Here is a 17,081-nt window from a genome sequence, read left to right on the forward strand (position 1 = left end):
CGATCAATACGGCCCAGTGACTCGTGATTGCTCTGTGTATTTTCAATGATCCAACAGAGATGTGTTTAAGCCATCAAACACCTTCTAATCATCATGCAACAGGGACTTCAATTTACACTGGACTGCGTGTTCTCAGCCCGGTCGATTATATCTGTTCCATCTACCGGCAGCTTCAATCCTGTTAGAGTAGTCTTGCTACTATTTGGCCATAATAAGCCTCAAATTGATGATTAACCTTTGTAATCCGGCGAGCACATGGAAGACGGTGTGCTCTTGTCATCCGAGTGGCTGCGAGAAAGATGCTGCATTATCATCTGCGGGAAAATTGAGGGGTTTGTGAGCAAATGAGGTAGCGTTATCTGCACAGAGCGTGCACAAGTATAATGAAGATGCATCTCTAGAATGAAGAGCCCTTTAATAACGAATCCGACACTGTATTGTGCATTTTAATAAAAAAACGTCCACGTATGCATGCGTTAGCCGCTTATGCGTGATGATAGAGGCTGTTATCTTGGGAAAGCGAGGAGAATTAGCATCTGGTGCAGAGCGTCGGCCATTGTTTATGGTGCTCTATTATTTGGTAATCAGACATTAAATGAGTCATTTCTCTACATTTAACTCGGGCCGGTGAGCTAATGGTTTAATCTGACCAATGAGGATGATTTACCTTTTGTTTACTGTGAATCACCATTAGACAAACTCAATTCGTGACTGCAAATGAAGCAGGAAACCATTTCCTAAACTGTGAATAAACACATGCACCATTCAGACTGCATATATATGCATCAATATGCATTTTAGGCTTTTATTATCCTGTGATATTTGCAGTCGGTTGTTTCGTAAGGGCAGACTTGAGGCTCTTTTATCAAAGGCCTTCATCAGTTGGTATTTCATATCTATCATATTTGAGAGTGGAATCAGTCCACAGTCTGTCCTTTACACGTCACCTTGTCAAAACGCCAGTCAAACCACCTCCTTCATTATCTTAAAATCTCTAAGGACGAAAAATAAGATCTTTGTGCGGAGTCTCATTTCAATGAAATAAATTTAAATTAAAATAAGGCCCCAAATTAAACCTTAATATATTCCACTCTGGGGGAAAGAGGCAGAATCAGGGCATACTTCAAAAACATGACAAAAACACAATCCCTCATCAAGAGTGAAGTAAAGTTCAGAAACTTTCAATTGCCGAAGGGTCAAGGTTTGGAGAAAGAAATATTACATTAGCAATAAACAAACACTTAAAGAGAAAATAAACTTAGCCTCAACATTCCGGGTGAAATGCAATAAAGTTTATTGGTTACAACAAATATCAAAAGTTTGGAAGTTGGCTTTAGGAGTGGAAAAGGCCAAAACAACAAGCAAAAATACAGAAGAGTCAGTCTAAAGAATAACTGAGGATCGAAATGGTTGGTTTGATGAAAACAACCAGTCAAATAATCATCTATCCAGGTTACACATTTAGGTTATAAAAACGTTATTGTAATATTGTTTTGAAATGTTTCTAAAACAGTTTTTTTGATGCGATCAGAGCAGTATTTAAGTGTTACAAAAACATTTCTTAACATTCTACTGAATGTTCACTCAAAATATAACGTTATTTGAATGTTTACATTAATATTATTACAACGTTAAAATGTTTTTATAATTAAAAATTTGTTACAAAAAGTAAGAAAAATGTTTCTTAGAAAATTCTACAAAAACTTTATTTTCAAACCCGATACAACGTTATTTAAATTTTTGATTTTACTATTCTAAAAACCTTAAGATGTCTAGTTTTCTTGTTGTGACGAGAACATAATTTAAAGGTTACAAAATGTTTCTTACAACATTCTACCAACAACATTTTTACCTAAAATATAACGTTACATTTATATTTAAAATTCTAAAAATATGAAAATATCCAGATTTCAAAATGTGACTATATTTTTATTTAAAGGTTCCAATTTGTTTTCCTTAAAATTAGGGTTGGAAAGGGGTGGAAAATTTCCAGAATACCCCCCCAAAAAAAAATCCTGTAATGTATCCAAACTTTTTCTGGAATATTTTCCAAATTTACTGGAAATGTTGCACCTTTTTGCAACCCTACTTAAAATGTTCATCGTGTATTGATAACAATTAATATTAACAAAGTTATAAAAACGTTCCATATACATTACTTTAAGAACATTTGTCTTGACATTTATATAGCTTTAAAAAAAATTAACCTTCTGTGTAATGCAAACTTTTCACAGATGTTAAACTTTCTTTGTGGAACCACAGATAAGCCACAAAACCTTTATTTTTAAGAGTTAGGCAACAGTTCATTTCAGCATGTTCTTGTGTTCAAAAAGAACAAACAAAGGAGAACAAAATACAAGAGGGGTCTCAAGACCTCTGAATATTTTAAACTTGAAAGTTGACACAGCAGCTTAAAGAAGCCTTTACTAAAACCAGCATGTCTGTTGAAAACATGGTGTGCTACAAAAAAATGAATTACAAATTAGAAAAATGTACTACTTTGGGTTAAGGGTTCATTCAAATCTCCAAGTACTAACCTAACCTGACCCTTCTGCCGATGCTCAAGCACAACCTTATTAGTTTTTACTTGAGCACTTTAAAAGTTTCCTCTGGAGTGAAGCACCTCCACATCTACTGCTGGCGAGGCAGAAGATAAAAAAAAAAACTACTTCTGAGTCTTTCAGCTGTACTTTTTCCACCGTTGCATGAAAAAACCCTTTTATGAAAGCCTGGAAACAAAACAAAAAATAATAAATAATGAATCCAGTAACACCGAAAGGAATCTAAGACGTGGAGCATAATAAAGTAAGCGGCGGAATCAAATGACTGCTGTTTCTATGAGCTTTAATCTCAGGGTAATTTCATTTCACACTACGCAGAACTAAATACTGCAACACTAGAACAATATTTTGGCTCCTGCCTCTTTAGAAACGAGCATTTAAACACACACCTTTTGTCTAATTGTGTAGCTTTCTGTAGGGCGAAATAAAGAGCAACACAACATGCGGTAAAGAAGGCTTTCGCTCAGATTCGAAGAGAACGAAAAGCCATGAATAAAACGTCTTTTCGCTCATCAAGTGGAATGATAAATTCCCCCCATAATGCATCTGCCTCAGAATCCGTGATGAAAAAATATTTTAAATTAGGTGTCAAAAGCCTCATATTGAACAACTCCCTCTCAAACTGCACTCCAAACGCGCCAATTATTCCCAAATGACAGCGGATTGAACAGAAGAAAGCACAAAGCCGTCACTCTCAAAGGCGCACATCAGGGAAGCCTCATCGGAATACATATAGCATTAATGAGTCTGTCCCATCAGCACGGCTCATGAGCGATCATCTGATGCTATGTGAGGGGGAACGCAATCAATACACTGATCCAGATGCACTGCACAGCCTTTAAGACTAGGGATGGGAATGATTCGGGTTCCAATTTCAAAACTGGTTCTTTAAAGGGACAGTACACCCAAAATAAACATTCTGTCATTGTGTACTCGCTCTAATGTCATTCTAAACCCATTTGATTTTATTTATTCTCTGAAACACAAAACGAGATGCTCTTTAACACACACTGACAGTGAATGGTGAACGGTCCAGTATAGATTAAGCAGCAGACTTTATTTAAAGTTAACATTATTAGAAGATAGGCTAGGAATTGTTGTTTTAATGATATGCAAGCTGACTTTATTTATTATGTATGTATCAATACTATTTGTGACCCTGGACCACAACACCAGTGATAAGTTTACGTTTTTCAAATTTGACATTTGTACATCATCTGAAAGCTGAATGAATAAGCTTTCCATCGATGTTTTGTTAGTTAATATTTGCATGAGATAACAACTATTTGCAAATCTGGAATCTGAGGGTGCAAAAAAAATCTAAATATTGAAAAAAATCACCTTTAAAGGTGTCTAAATGAAGTACTTAGCAATGCATATCACTAATCAGAAATGAAGTTTTTATATATTTATGGTAGGAAATTTACAAAATATCTTCATGGAGCATGATCTTTACTGAATATCCTAATGATTTTTGGCATAAAAGAAAAATCTATAATTTTGACCCATACAAATGGCTATTGCTACAAATATATCCGTGCTACTTATGACTGTTTTTGTGCTCCAGGGTCACATTTGCATATTGAGTAAATGCAAAAAACAAGAGATTTCAGAGATGTATTAGACTATTTAAATATGCCCAACTACATTAAATATCAAAAGTAACATTAAATTAGAAATAAAGACTACTGTAAATTCATGTTCTTGCGCTTAAAAACAGCTGAGCAAAGTGAAACATAATGCAAACAGCAGTCTCGAAGTTCGGCTTTAAAAGTGGAGTATTTTAACCTTGATACGTCGTCTTAAAAAATATAAGTTTAAAAACACCAAAAAAAAACAGCATATCTGGAGATATGGCTTTAAAAGTTGCAAATTTTAACCTTGGTTTGATGTCAGTGAAACCAAATACTAGTTCAAAAGAAGATTTGCAGGGAGTTAAATCTTAAATTAGGCTCTGTTTCTCAGACAAAGATACTGAACAACTTCAGAAGACTTCAAATATAAGCTAATGCATTTATATCCACATTTTTTGCTGTATTTTTGGAGTTTGACAGTCACCCACCACAAGTCTTTTTGACTACATCACTGGAAATGACCAGCTTATAAGAGTCTGTAGTCCTAATTTTCTCTTTTACCACATTCAATATAGCCTAAAAACAAATTTTGAGGCACAAAACCCTTAATGAAACCAAACATCAAAATAATTCACTTCTGGCATTTTGCAACAATGTTCTGAACTCGACTTACAAAGGTGAAGGTGGTACTGAAAAACCTCTGTGCGCTCATGATGAATAATGCAGTGCGTCTTAAATATGCAAATCTATTTATTAGCCTAGTTATGCATGTACTGTAACATGCATTGAGTTATGTATTATATATGAACTAGATGTGAAATGAACGACTCGTTGGCTAACCACGCAGTGCTAAAGACGCTGGATAACTTATGAACCAGCTTTAAAATCCTAATGTCTACTCGACTAACAAATGACATCCTGGGAGACTTGGGGAATTAGCTAGTAGTACACGGATGTGTCTCGAAGCTATTAAAGACAATGATGTTGTTAGGTTTGGGAGGCTTGTGAGACAGACGGAGACGAAGCGTAGCGCTGTAGCGCTGTAGCTAATCCTTCCATTTTCCCTAAAGGGCTAATCAGGAATCTGCTCCGACTGATCCCATCCATCTACATCTGAGCCAATTTAACAGAAAGAGTTCACCAGGAGTCTCAGCGGGCACCAAATGAGCCCAATCTAGGCCAATCTTTTAAAGACATGTATGGCTACGTTAATATGTGGGATGGGGAGGAAAAAGGTTTAATATGCACAAGCAGGGAAATCTTCACCAGCACACGCAAGTGCCAGCAACTTTCAGTCGGATTCCCAACAGGCTGAAAGCATTGAAATTCAAGAGACATTTTAATAATGTGCATATTTTAGGCATATGCAGTTCATGGTAATATTAATGCATTTTAACGTTTGCATGTTGTATCTTCGTGAGTTATGCCAAATTGGGCCAATTGTTTTACAATCCAAAAACTCTCCTCTCCAAGAAAAACCCAAAATATTCACTGCCAAAATAATTATATTTCCATGCCAACCAAGGTTGATAAGCAGAGTTTTTACACCCTTAAAACTAGTGACAAAATAAAACTATAAAAATGAATGCATTTCCCAGATAGGAGAACAATACAACAGGACAACGGGTCGAAACATGACAAATACAGTAGCAAATAAAATAAAAAATACAAATAAAAACAATTCTACTCAAACAGCTTTAAGCATGTTAAATATTTGCAAACGGAAGTCAAGAAATTAAAATACTTCTTGTTCAATGCCAATAGCAAAAATGACAAGTCCAGACATAAAGCCCATTATTAGTGATTGAGAGTTAGAGAGTTGAGTCACTCTATCATTTTTTTATATTTATGCCACTTCAGTATAGCAATCACTTTGATCAACTGCTGTAAGTTTAAAATCTGATCTTTTATCACAATAAAAACACTGGCATCAACACAAACACCAGTTAAATCTGCAGTGTGTTTACTAACAGGGAACATCTCACAAGTTCCACTAATGTTTTTTAAATGTTATCTAAATGTTCTTAAAGTAAGGTTATGGAATGTTCTCAACTTTCTAAGATTGTCCTTATGATGTCATTCGCATGTAACATTTTTGTAACCTTCATGTAACGTTCTGATTAAGATGTGCATGTGATGAACATTCCAAGTAACGTTTTTGTAACCTCCATGTAACGTTCTGATTATGATGTGCATGTGATGAACATTCCAAGTAACGTTTTTGTAACCTTTAAAATGACGTTCTTAGAATGAAAAACAAAACAACATTTAAATAAATAAACAATATTTAAATAACTTTATATTTCGTGTAAAAAAAATGTATCAGAATGTTTTTGTAGCCTAATGCTATAATCATAACAAGAAATGGATATTTTAACGTTTTAATAATGTTGAAAACAAATGTTAACATTATAGTAGTAACTTTTAAAGGACTTTATTTTAATTTTATTTTATTCATTTATTTTTATTTTTTGTGAAAAGGCAGAATGTTGTTTTGTAACCTTTAAATAATGTTATAATTGTGAAAAGAAATCTGGACATTTTAATGGAAATGTCAATGTTCCCACAATGCTTTTATAACCTAAGTTTATTGCCTGAATAGTAACACCATGATGGTTGATTGCATTTACATGCATGCATTTAGCAGACACTTTTATCCAAAGCAACTTACACTGCATTCAAGCTATACATTTTGTTCCTTGGGAATTGAACCCAAGACTGTTTGCACTCCTAACACAATGCTCTACCACTGAGCCACAGGTTTCAATGCACACTTAAGATGACCAGTTTGTAAAACAACAAACTGACCACAAACTGGTCCAGATATTGTCCTGATTTTAAACCTCTCAATCAAATCCAAACTCACCAGTTGGGTGGAAATCCTCCCAATCTGGCAACACTGGTCATTGCTATTTACCACGATCAACCGTTGCTCTGACAGTCTTGCATCGTTTGTGGTCTAAAAACAGCAAGGTGCACAAAACTCGCTTCCCATCTGCGACCAAAAGCTTCTTTTGGATTTCGAAAGGGTCCATAAGTCAGAAAACTGTGCCCAGACAAAGACTGTTAGATCTGAGAGGAACAGCAAAGCACATCCCTCCGGGCCTAATCTGTATTTGCCCAGTTCAGCATTAACCATATAAAAGAGAGTTCAATAAGTGGCAGAACAAAACTCAGCTGAGAGCCTTGACGTGTCTGGCCTGCGGGCGTCGCATGACTTACACATCGCCAGCAGCGAGCGGCTCACACACCCATGACAAATGTCTCCTCTAGTCATGCCATATTACCATCCTCTGTGCCCGTCTCAGCAGAAGCCTTCCAGAAGACCTGCCAGGTGCGAGAACACTTCATTCTTTTAGCGCTGGAGGATTTTGATGTATTATTCATTTAGGGTGTAGCCCCTTCTCGTTCCAATGCAAAATGAGCTAAATGAGGCGAATCTCACGAAACCTGTCATAAACACGTCCAGATCATATTTCAACCCTGACTCAAAAGAAAAATATACCAAATGATATTATGCACAAAGAAAATGATGCCTATTTTAGGACCAGGTTTTATGCATTGTGATATTCTTTGAAATTTCTTGAGCATATTTCACACTCAACTCTTATACTGTAATGCAAATAAATGCAATGCAAAATGACATAAAATACATTTTTTTATGGAATTACTCAAACTCAAGTGAGTTTGTGACTAAAACAAGAAGGAATATCTGCAAACTGGCTCAGAAAAATCAAGTTAATTAAAAACTGGATTTATATCTCTTGACATATTTGATCTTGTTTAAAACTTAAAATAAGTTAATGCTGTCCAATTTGTCAAGATTTTACATTTGTATTCTCAAGTAAATGTACCTTGATTTAAGGATGTTTAGATATTTGTTTTGGAAAATAAAAATACAACATGTATGCAACATTTAATGCAATTTTATGAATACAATAGCTTTTTAAGGCCTTGATTTGTCGAATGACAAATTAAGACTTTTTATGACCTTTTTAAGACTCATACGAACCCTGAATCAATAAAATTATTATTAAATCTATCCACAAACAAGCATTTACTTCATGCAATATATAATAAAAAAAAGACATTATTTGTTTTGCTTTTTTTTTTTTTTTATGCATGCAACATTTAATGCCACAATTTTATGCATTCAAGACTTTCTGCTCTGATTTAGGACTTTTTAGGTCTTCATTTGTGGAAGGCCTTTTTCAAGACCCACAGCATCCATGATGAGCATATTTAATTTATCCACAAACAAGCATTTTCTTAATGCAATATCATTTCCTTTTTTATTAAAAAAAGTAAATACTGAGAAAAACATTATTTGTTTTGCATTGATTGCATGCAATATTTTATCACACAATTCTATGAATGCAAGACTTTTCTTCTGTGATTTAAGAACTTTTTTTGAGGGCTTTAATTTGTGAAAGGGTGAATTACGATTTACGAGTGTTAGTTTGTGAATTTTCTTCATGCAGAGCACAATTGCCTGTTTTTACTTTGACTTTGAACTGATATAGACCTTTCATTGTTAGCTTCACCCAAGAGTGACACTTACCTGCAGATACCAGCTAAAACAGTGGAAATCATACAAAAGGCTGGCAAGATTCCTACCAAAACCGCAGACATCTGGACTGTGAGCTCCCCAACACCCTCCGAACACAATCTGCTCCTATAACAACTGTACGTCTGTACGTCCCAACTCCAGCAGGAGAATATTAATTATCAGCAGACATTAAGGCTTGCAGATTGAATCTGGCACGCATTAAAGACGCGGGTGGAACCACGATACCTCGTAGACCTCCTGGGGGAAAAGATGTCTAGATTTTCTCTCCCCAAAAAAGAGCAGAATACATTTACATGCTTAACACTGTGCCATTGCCTCGGCAAGCAATTTTCCTCCTTTAATTCAACTAACACAATCTCATCAAATATTAATATCGCTCTTGAGTTGTCTCTAACAGAATGGAAGAGAAAATGAGAGATAATTATGAAAACAAGTAACACAAACCGCCTCCATTCGAATGAATCCAAAAAGAGCAGAACACAACTCACAAGGATTATTACTTGATCTTATCAAGGACGCAGAGCTTTGCATCTTTATGTTCGGGGTTGGCATTATTAATGCATTCTGCTCTCTAATCATGTCTTACAGAGGAATGCATTTGTTTCAATTTTCAATTCAGCGCCGCATGTTCTTTTAAACGCAGCAAATGTAATTCAGTAATTAGGCAATTAGCGCTTCTGAGCTCTAAACTTTTAATCTAATAAAGTAAATGCGATTCATTTTCCCCTGATGTGAGTCCTGGCACTCTTTCATTCTCTCCCGGTAAACAAAAGAAGAGAAATGCTGTTTGATTGCCTACAAAACTGAGAAGCCATCAGCTCTCTGTGAAGCAGAAAAATAATGAGCAAAGTTTACTCTGTTCGATCTGTCTAGCTACTACATTCTTGGCTGTGTGTTCAGAAACCCGTGTCGTATAAGCAATAACCCAGCCAAAATTAAATCTAATGCAATTGATGGTTTGATAGAATCGATGCGTAAACCACAACCTTTATGTTCTCAATAGTCTTGTTTAGTCGAATCAGCAGCTGTGTGTGTTGATAAGCCATGACGCTTTGAAGCGCAGCCATGTTTGGTGTCTTGGTGCCAAAGCGTTGGACGTCTGAAGCGTTTCGACAGCATTCACAACAGCTGCGTGCATTAAGCATTTAGTCAACTGGGAACACGCGTCTCGGTTTAACGCTTCCCCTGGAGACAGATCAAGTCCAGCACTTTCAACTACAAATGAATCACAGGCAGGAATCTGTACATTCACAACCCATTACAGTCGCAATACAGCCACCTGATCGGGATCTCTAGTGCCCAGGCAATCGAAAACATTTGCACTTGATTGAAAACCTGCTTGCACGCGCCGCCAGGCTTCCCGAGACGAGCCGGAGGGAATCCAAAAATAAACAGCACCTCTTTCTTTTAATTAAAGGTGAATCCGGTCGGCCTGTGGCAGAACGCCCCGAACCAAACCCGGCCTTTCTTAAAACAGCTTAATATGAGATGACAGCAGGTTACTAGCCACGAGACGACTCTCAGGGTCCCTGAAGAAGAGTATTGAATAGGCTGTCCATAACACCCTAAACACCCTTGCTAACCGCTAACGGTTAAACTTCACGGCTCCCGTCACATCACGGCCCATCTAATCTGGTTTGACTTAACGAGACAGGGCTAAACCGAATGCACCTGCAAATGAGAATTGATGCAGTGCATATCAGCTCTACCTGTGTGATGAATGGCTCGGAGTAAACTATTGCATGCTTGATGCGGGAAAACCGCTTTCCTGTTAGACTTTAAATAGCAGCCCGAGACAAAGCGCCACAACAATCCAGGTTTCAGTTACATGCTGATGAATGCCAGAGACATTAATAAAGAGAATTAAGACTGTAGGTTCAATATCTCAGGTTATCAAATCAGTCGCACAAGTTTCAAGCATGCAAATCCTACTTTATGAAGCGTTTCACTTCACTTGCATGGTTTGCTGAACTGGCATATACAGTAAAACATCTCTTAAGTGCACTAATGCATAGTTATCACTGATTTCAATTGATTATGTAAATGCATTAATCCATGTTTGATTCCCATAAAGAGAAAATCCAAAAAATATATTTAAAAATGCCTGTTTTGGGCATGGTACCATGGTAATACCATGTTTTACTGGACAGTATTTTAAGCATCTTATAACACCATACGTAAGCATAAAGTACCATAGTATGACCATCACAGCACCACAGTACTGCTACACTAAGTATTAATAGAAAAAAATAACCTTACCTCCATAAAAAAGTGATTTGCAATGGTTTTTCCGATAATGTACCATGATACCACCATGTTTTATTGCCAGTGCCACTTTATTTCTTTGCATATATTAAATTACCATACCAAAGTACCATGGTATCACTGTGCCACAGTGCCCCTACACTCCTTTCCAGTAAGTATTAATAACAACAAACATGACCTCAGCAAAATTTCCTTACATACAGTAGATTAAATGACCATGCAATAGACAGGCACATGGACATGGTAATCATTTCAAAGTATATTTGTTATACCATCACTGCATCACAGCACATGACTTTCTTGTATTAATACTAAACAACTATGACCTCAGCAAAAAGATTGTTTTTGGATACAGTGCCATGGTACTACCATATCTATAATATCAATTATATTTATGATATTTCCTTACATATATTCTAATGCAATGCAAATCCGATGGTACAAATGTTTAAATAATTCAGTTCCAAACATAGCTATATTTATATTTATCAATCAAAGTACAGTAGGCTACTACTATTCTAATTTATTCTAACAATTAATACTAAGCAATCATGAGCTCAGCACGATTTGCAATGGTTTCCGAATACTGTACCATAATACTATTAAAAGTATCATGGTATTTCTTTACATACATTGAAGTAGGATGCAAATGCCATTGTATTTCAGAACCATTATAACCAAGAGCCGGTATTATGATGCCATCACTGTATGCTACCACCTCAGTGCTTTCAGCAGCGCTCGTTCTGGTATAAAGCAAACAATTAAAGCATTCTTTCAGACATGAGGATATAATCGCGCGCGTCTCTCTGTAGTGGATGTTGCGCAGGTGACAGAAACGCACCTGTGTTTCCTCGCGAGCGCCGAGCTGAGGATTCCATCGCTCCGCGCGCAGGGACTGTTCGGACAGTATCGGTCCGGTTCCGTTCTCCTACTGTCTGTCGTGTCTCCTCTCGAAGTGTCGGTTCCTCCTGAAGAAGAGCTGAATCAATCACATCACTCCTCGAGGAAACGAGCGGAGCAGCTGTTTCTCCACACGCGCTGAACGCGAGACTGACGAGGACCACAGCGCAGGAGTTCACTGACTGTGTGTGTGTGTGTGTGTGTGTGTGTGTGTGACTGAAGGAGGAGTCCAAAACTCTCAGTGTATAAACCATTAAATATTTCACTCTCATGTTTAAAATGTATGCCGTGATTTTGCCAAGTAAGACATGATCCTTGATCAACACTACTGTCCAAAAATATAAACTTAAATCCCTACTCCTAAACCTTAACCCTACCCATAATTTATTCCTAAAATAAGTGGATATTATTACAGTGGCGTAGCCACGGGAGTACCTGTGCCACCCACAGTGGCAGCTGGCACACCTAAAAAAAGGTGCAGAATTATTTTGTATAGTCTCAATAAAAATGTTTACTAAACTTGGGCTATTGTTGTTTACTTAGAATATATCTGAATCAACCGAGTCGCGAACAGGCTCCGAAGTGCCGATCTGAATCAACCGAGTCGCGAACAAAAATAAATAAATAAATAAATAAATAAATATATTTTGTTCGACAAAGTATAACAAATATATATACATATTTGTTATATATATATTTTGTTCGACAAAGTATAACAAATATATATATATATTATTATTATTATTATTATTTATTTTATTTTTTTTCGCGACTTGGTTGATTCAGATCGGCACTTCGGAGCATGTTCGCGACTCGGTTGATTCAGATCGGCATTTCGGAGCATGTTCGCGACTCGGTTGATTCAGATCGGGACTTCGGAGCATGTTCGCGACTCGGTTGATTCAGATCGGCATTTCGGAGCCTGTTCGCGACTCGGTTGATTCAGATCGGCACTTCGGAGCATGTTCGCGACTCGGTTGATTCAGATCGGGACTTCGGAGCATGTTCGCGACTCGGTTGATTCGGATCGGGACTTCGGAGCATGTTCGCGACTCGGTTGATTCAGATCGGGACTTCGGAGCATGTTCGCGACTCGGTTGATTCAGATCGGGACTTCGGAGCATGTTCGCGACTCGGTTGATTCAGATCGGGACTTCGGAGCATGTTCGTGACTCGGTTGATTCAGATCGGCATTTCGGAGCCTGTTCGCGACTCGGTTGATTCAGATCGGCACTTCGGAGCATGTTCGCGACTCGGTTGATTCGGATCGGGACTTCGGAGCATGTTCGCGACTCGGTTGATTCAGATCGGCACTTCGGAGCATGTTCGCGACTCGGTTGATTCAGATCGGCATTTCGGAGTCTGTTCGCGACTCGGTTGATTCAGATCGGCACTTCGGAGCATGTTCGCGACTCGGTTGATTCAGATCGGCACTTCGGAGCATGTTTGAGATTTTTTTTAAATTCAGATCTGTCGCTATATCTGGAGTCACCAACCCAACCCAACTGTTGATGCATGCGCATTCTGGCTTCCCAGACATTACAAAAACATGAAAAAAAAAAAAAAACCCCTGGACAAATCATTCACTCTTGTTCAACACGAATGCTGTATATGAGCAGTAATTTATTCCTTCATCACCTGGGTGCTGATATCTGTGTTTAAACTAAACTCATTTAAGTTTTGTCAGTTTAAACATTTAAGAGCCAGAGGCAGCGAGTTCACGCGCGCAGTGAGAAGATTTGTGCATTGCGCTCATCCGAAGCGCGCAAACCTGCGCCTCGACACGCGCGCAAATATAAGATCTATATTGAGCAACTACAATTCATTTTATCCTATAATTATATATTATAATTTATTTAAAGTGAAGAAATTGTAATGAAAAATAACAAAATGAAATAGCTAAAGTTCAAAATTGACGTATTTGGAAGAAAATTATTACATTTAATAATTAACTACATTTTGACACGACCTGCAAATTAACACTAGGAGTAAGGTTGGACGGAAGCAGTGTGACAAAAATTACTATCCCATAATTTTTGCACAGTAATCTGACAATAAATGTGGCACACCGATATTTTCATATGCACACTCAGAGTCTCTTTTCTGACTACACTACTGATCTAAGATATTATCTTTGCGTTTATCTTGAATTAAAAATAATATATACAGTACGTACCTTAATTTTAAACAGACAAATAATCTTTAGTTTTTAGATAAAATGCGAGGATAAGGATTCTTAAAATATTTTTTAAATATTTTTTATTAACAAGATCAAATTAGCAATAAAAGCAATAAACATTAGGCTATACATGATATAAATAATTATACACCAGAGGGGCTGCATACAAATAAAAATGTATATAAATATAGCTTATTCAATCATTTACAAACGTTAACCGTTTGAAATGCTTTTTGTTTCATAGAAAATCGTTAAAAAAAAAAAAAAAAAAAAAAAAAAAAAACAATGTTTACTACTGTAAGGAAACGCGAAATGTATGTCACACTCTGCGCATGCGCCGCCGCGCCAATTTCGAACCAACCTTTAACCTTTAAACAACGTTCTAATCATGACAAGAAAACTGGAAAATTTGAATGTTTTTTGAATATTAAACATTCAAATAAAGTATGGGTAAAAATGACTTTAGTAGAATGCTATAAGAATGTTTTGCTGTTTTAGAAACTTCAAAACACATCATCTTCATGAACTAAATGTTACATGGTAGGCTACACATTAAGTGTTATGTGATCATTTTGATGTTAAATGAGAGCCCCGAATTTTATTTATCAGTCTTTGTATCTCAACTGCTTTGCAAATTACAAACCATCCATAAAATGAACTGATGTATAGGTGTCTAGTAATTGTAGCCTGTATTTATTAAATCGAAGTTTAAATGATTGGTGAATATGACAGTGGACAGTTAAGCACACATACACTATTTGATGTGTTAATGGATGTTATTTCCTTCTACAGTAGGTTATATTCATGAACCCAACCAACTTATCATCCAATTCTAGACACAAGCTATCACAGTTATCTGGTTAATCACCAGGGCTGATGTTCAGGGTTCCTTTATTTCCTCCACACTTATCCAAATCACTCTAACGATGGGACAAATTAAAGTTGAGAACTATTATAAAGTTGAATTATTGGCTACGGAGAGCAATGACACCATGTCAAATCAAGCTGTCACTCAAACTAATGTTAAATTAAAACATTCGTTTTCATGCAGTATTCTTGGCAATAATGCATTTCCGTCTCATGCTGTTTGGTCAGTTCTCATATTTGGCTCTGAAAAAGTGTATAAAATGTGAAGTTAATGGCAAGTGAATGCAAAACCCAGGAGAATAACATCTGTAAAAATCATGCACTGATGCATTAGTGTCATTTAAACTATTGATACAAGAACGAAACACACTTGTTGGACTGGATTAATCCACACAGAAGCCCTGTCATCATCATCATCATCCATCATCATCATCACGCGTCAGGTTATTGAGAGTTATGCCGTGAGCTCTGCCTGGCAGATTGAATCTGTAAATTCATTTCCGTGGATGGTTGTCATTTGTAAAGCAGTTGTGAGAGACACCGACTGTAGAAATAGATCGAGGGAGATCCAGGATCTCATTTAACGTCTGAGCAACAGAAAATCTGCAGCTTTATGTGTTTATCAAAATCAATCAATACACCGATCGATATCTTTCCTGTCCAGATTAATCACCATCACAAATCCTGTCTTCATCCTCCATCCAGCAACTGAACAACAAACCAGCGCAAAATATTCCTTTCTTTCCTTTCTCTTTCTTTCTTTCTTTCTTTCTTTCTTTCTTTCTTTCTTTTCTTTCTTTCTTTCTTTCTTTCGGCTGTAGTTTACTGATTATAAATGGGCAAAGTAGCTGTTCTTTATTTCTTTCTTTCTATTCTTTCTTTCTTTCTTTTTTTGATCATCATAAACAAGTGCAAAGTAGCTTTCGTTCATCTTTCGTTTCTTTCTTTCTTTCTTTCTTTCTTTCTTCTTTCTCTTTCGTTCTTCTTCTTTCTTTCTTTCTTTCGTTCTTTCTTTCTTTCATTCTTTCTTTCTTTCTTTCTTTCTTTCTTTCTTTCTTTCGTTCGTTCTTTCTTTCTTTCGGCTGTAGTTTAGCCGATCATAAACAGACCAAGTAGCTGTTCATTCTTTCTTTCTTTCTTTCTTTTTTTGATCATCACAAATGTTCTTTCTTTCTTTACAATCATAAAAAAGTGCAATAGCTGTTCATTTTTTCTTTCTTTTTTGTTTGTTTGTTTGTTTCTTTCTTTCTTTCTTTTTTTGATCATCATACAACAAGTGCAAAGTAGCTTTTCGTTCGTTCTGTTTTCTTTCATTCTTTCTTTCTTTTCTTTTTTTGATTCATCACAAATGTTCTTTCTTTCTTTACAGTCATAAACAATGCCAAAGTAAGCTGTTCATTCTTTTCTTACTTTAAACAATCTTTCTTTCTTTCTTTCTTTTTTTCTTTCTTTGTCGTTTAATTAATGTATTCAAATACAGTAACCCATCTCAGGGTTTTGGCAGTAAATGTCCTCTGGAGGGACGTGAAAGATATTCTTCAGAATGAATGCATCTGTATCCATCCTTTTTTTTTTTTAAAAGCCCATGAATAAATTTTCAAACAGGGCAAATGTACCCAGGAGTGATCTGGTGGTTCTTGTCTTGAAGCTGCTCGTCCTGGGTTGTGTTTCTTGGCTGTGTTTGCAGGAACATGTGTAAAACCCCCGGCGTGCTCGTCTGCGGTGCTCGAGAGAGACACAAACAGGCCACACACCGGCCGCTGTACCAGGGAAGGAACATCACAAAGACTTTGATTGGCCTCAAACTGTACGAGGTTTGTAAAGCCCGGGATGGTCCAGAGTGCAACGGGAGAAAATGTTTTACATTTTAAGAGTCGCGAACTGCCAAGCGGAGAGAAGAATATAAATGAAAAATATATTAGGGCTGAGATAAATATTGTGAGATTCCTTTTAGACAGAAATGAGGTCCTAAAAGACAACCCAATGTTCCCCCAATTATATCTATATTACATGTTTTTATATTTCCATTTTAGTGTCCCAAACTGAACCCCTTTGACATATAGCATTTATTTAAAATTAATCATTAATAATTATTAATTAAAAAACTTTGCACCGTTCTCTAATGTTTGGCTAATGGTCACTTAACATGCATATATATATATATA

General features: G+C 36.5%; 1 protein-coding gene across 2 annotated transcripts in view; it reads right to left on the bottom strand.

The window, feature by feature from the left end:
• Positions 1–12,037, bottom strand: part of LOC113081201 (heparan sulfate glucosamine 3-O-sulfotransferase 1-like) — a 45,529-nt gene extending 33,492 nt beyond the window's left edge. For both annotated transcript variants that reach the window (XM_026253275.1, XM_026253276.1), the window contains exon 1: positions 11,812–12,037. The gene's annotated coding sequence lies outside the window, so the exon portion shown is untranslated. The remainder of the gene's footprint in view (positions 1–11,811) is intronic.
• Between the last annotated feature and the right edge of the window lie 5,044 nt (positions 12,038–17,081).

Source organism: Carassius auratus, unplaced genomic scaffold (genome assembly GCF_003368295.1).
Source record: "Carassius auratus strain Wakin unplaced genomic scaffold, ASM336829v1 scaf_tig00033347, whole genome shotgun sequence".
Classification (NCBI taxonomy): domain Eukaryota; kingdom Metazoa; phylum Chordata; class Actinopteri; order Cypriniformes; family Cyprinidae; genus Carassius; species Carassius auratus.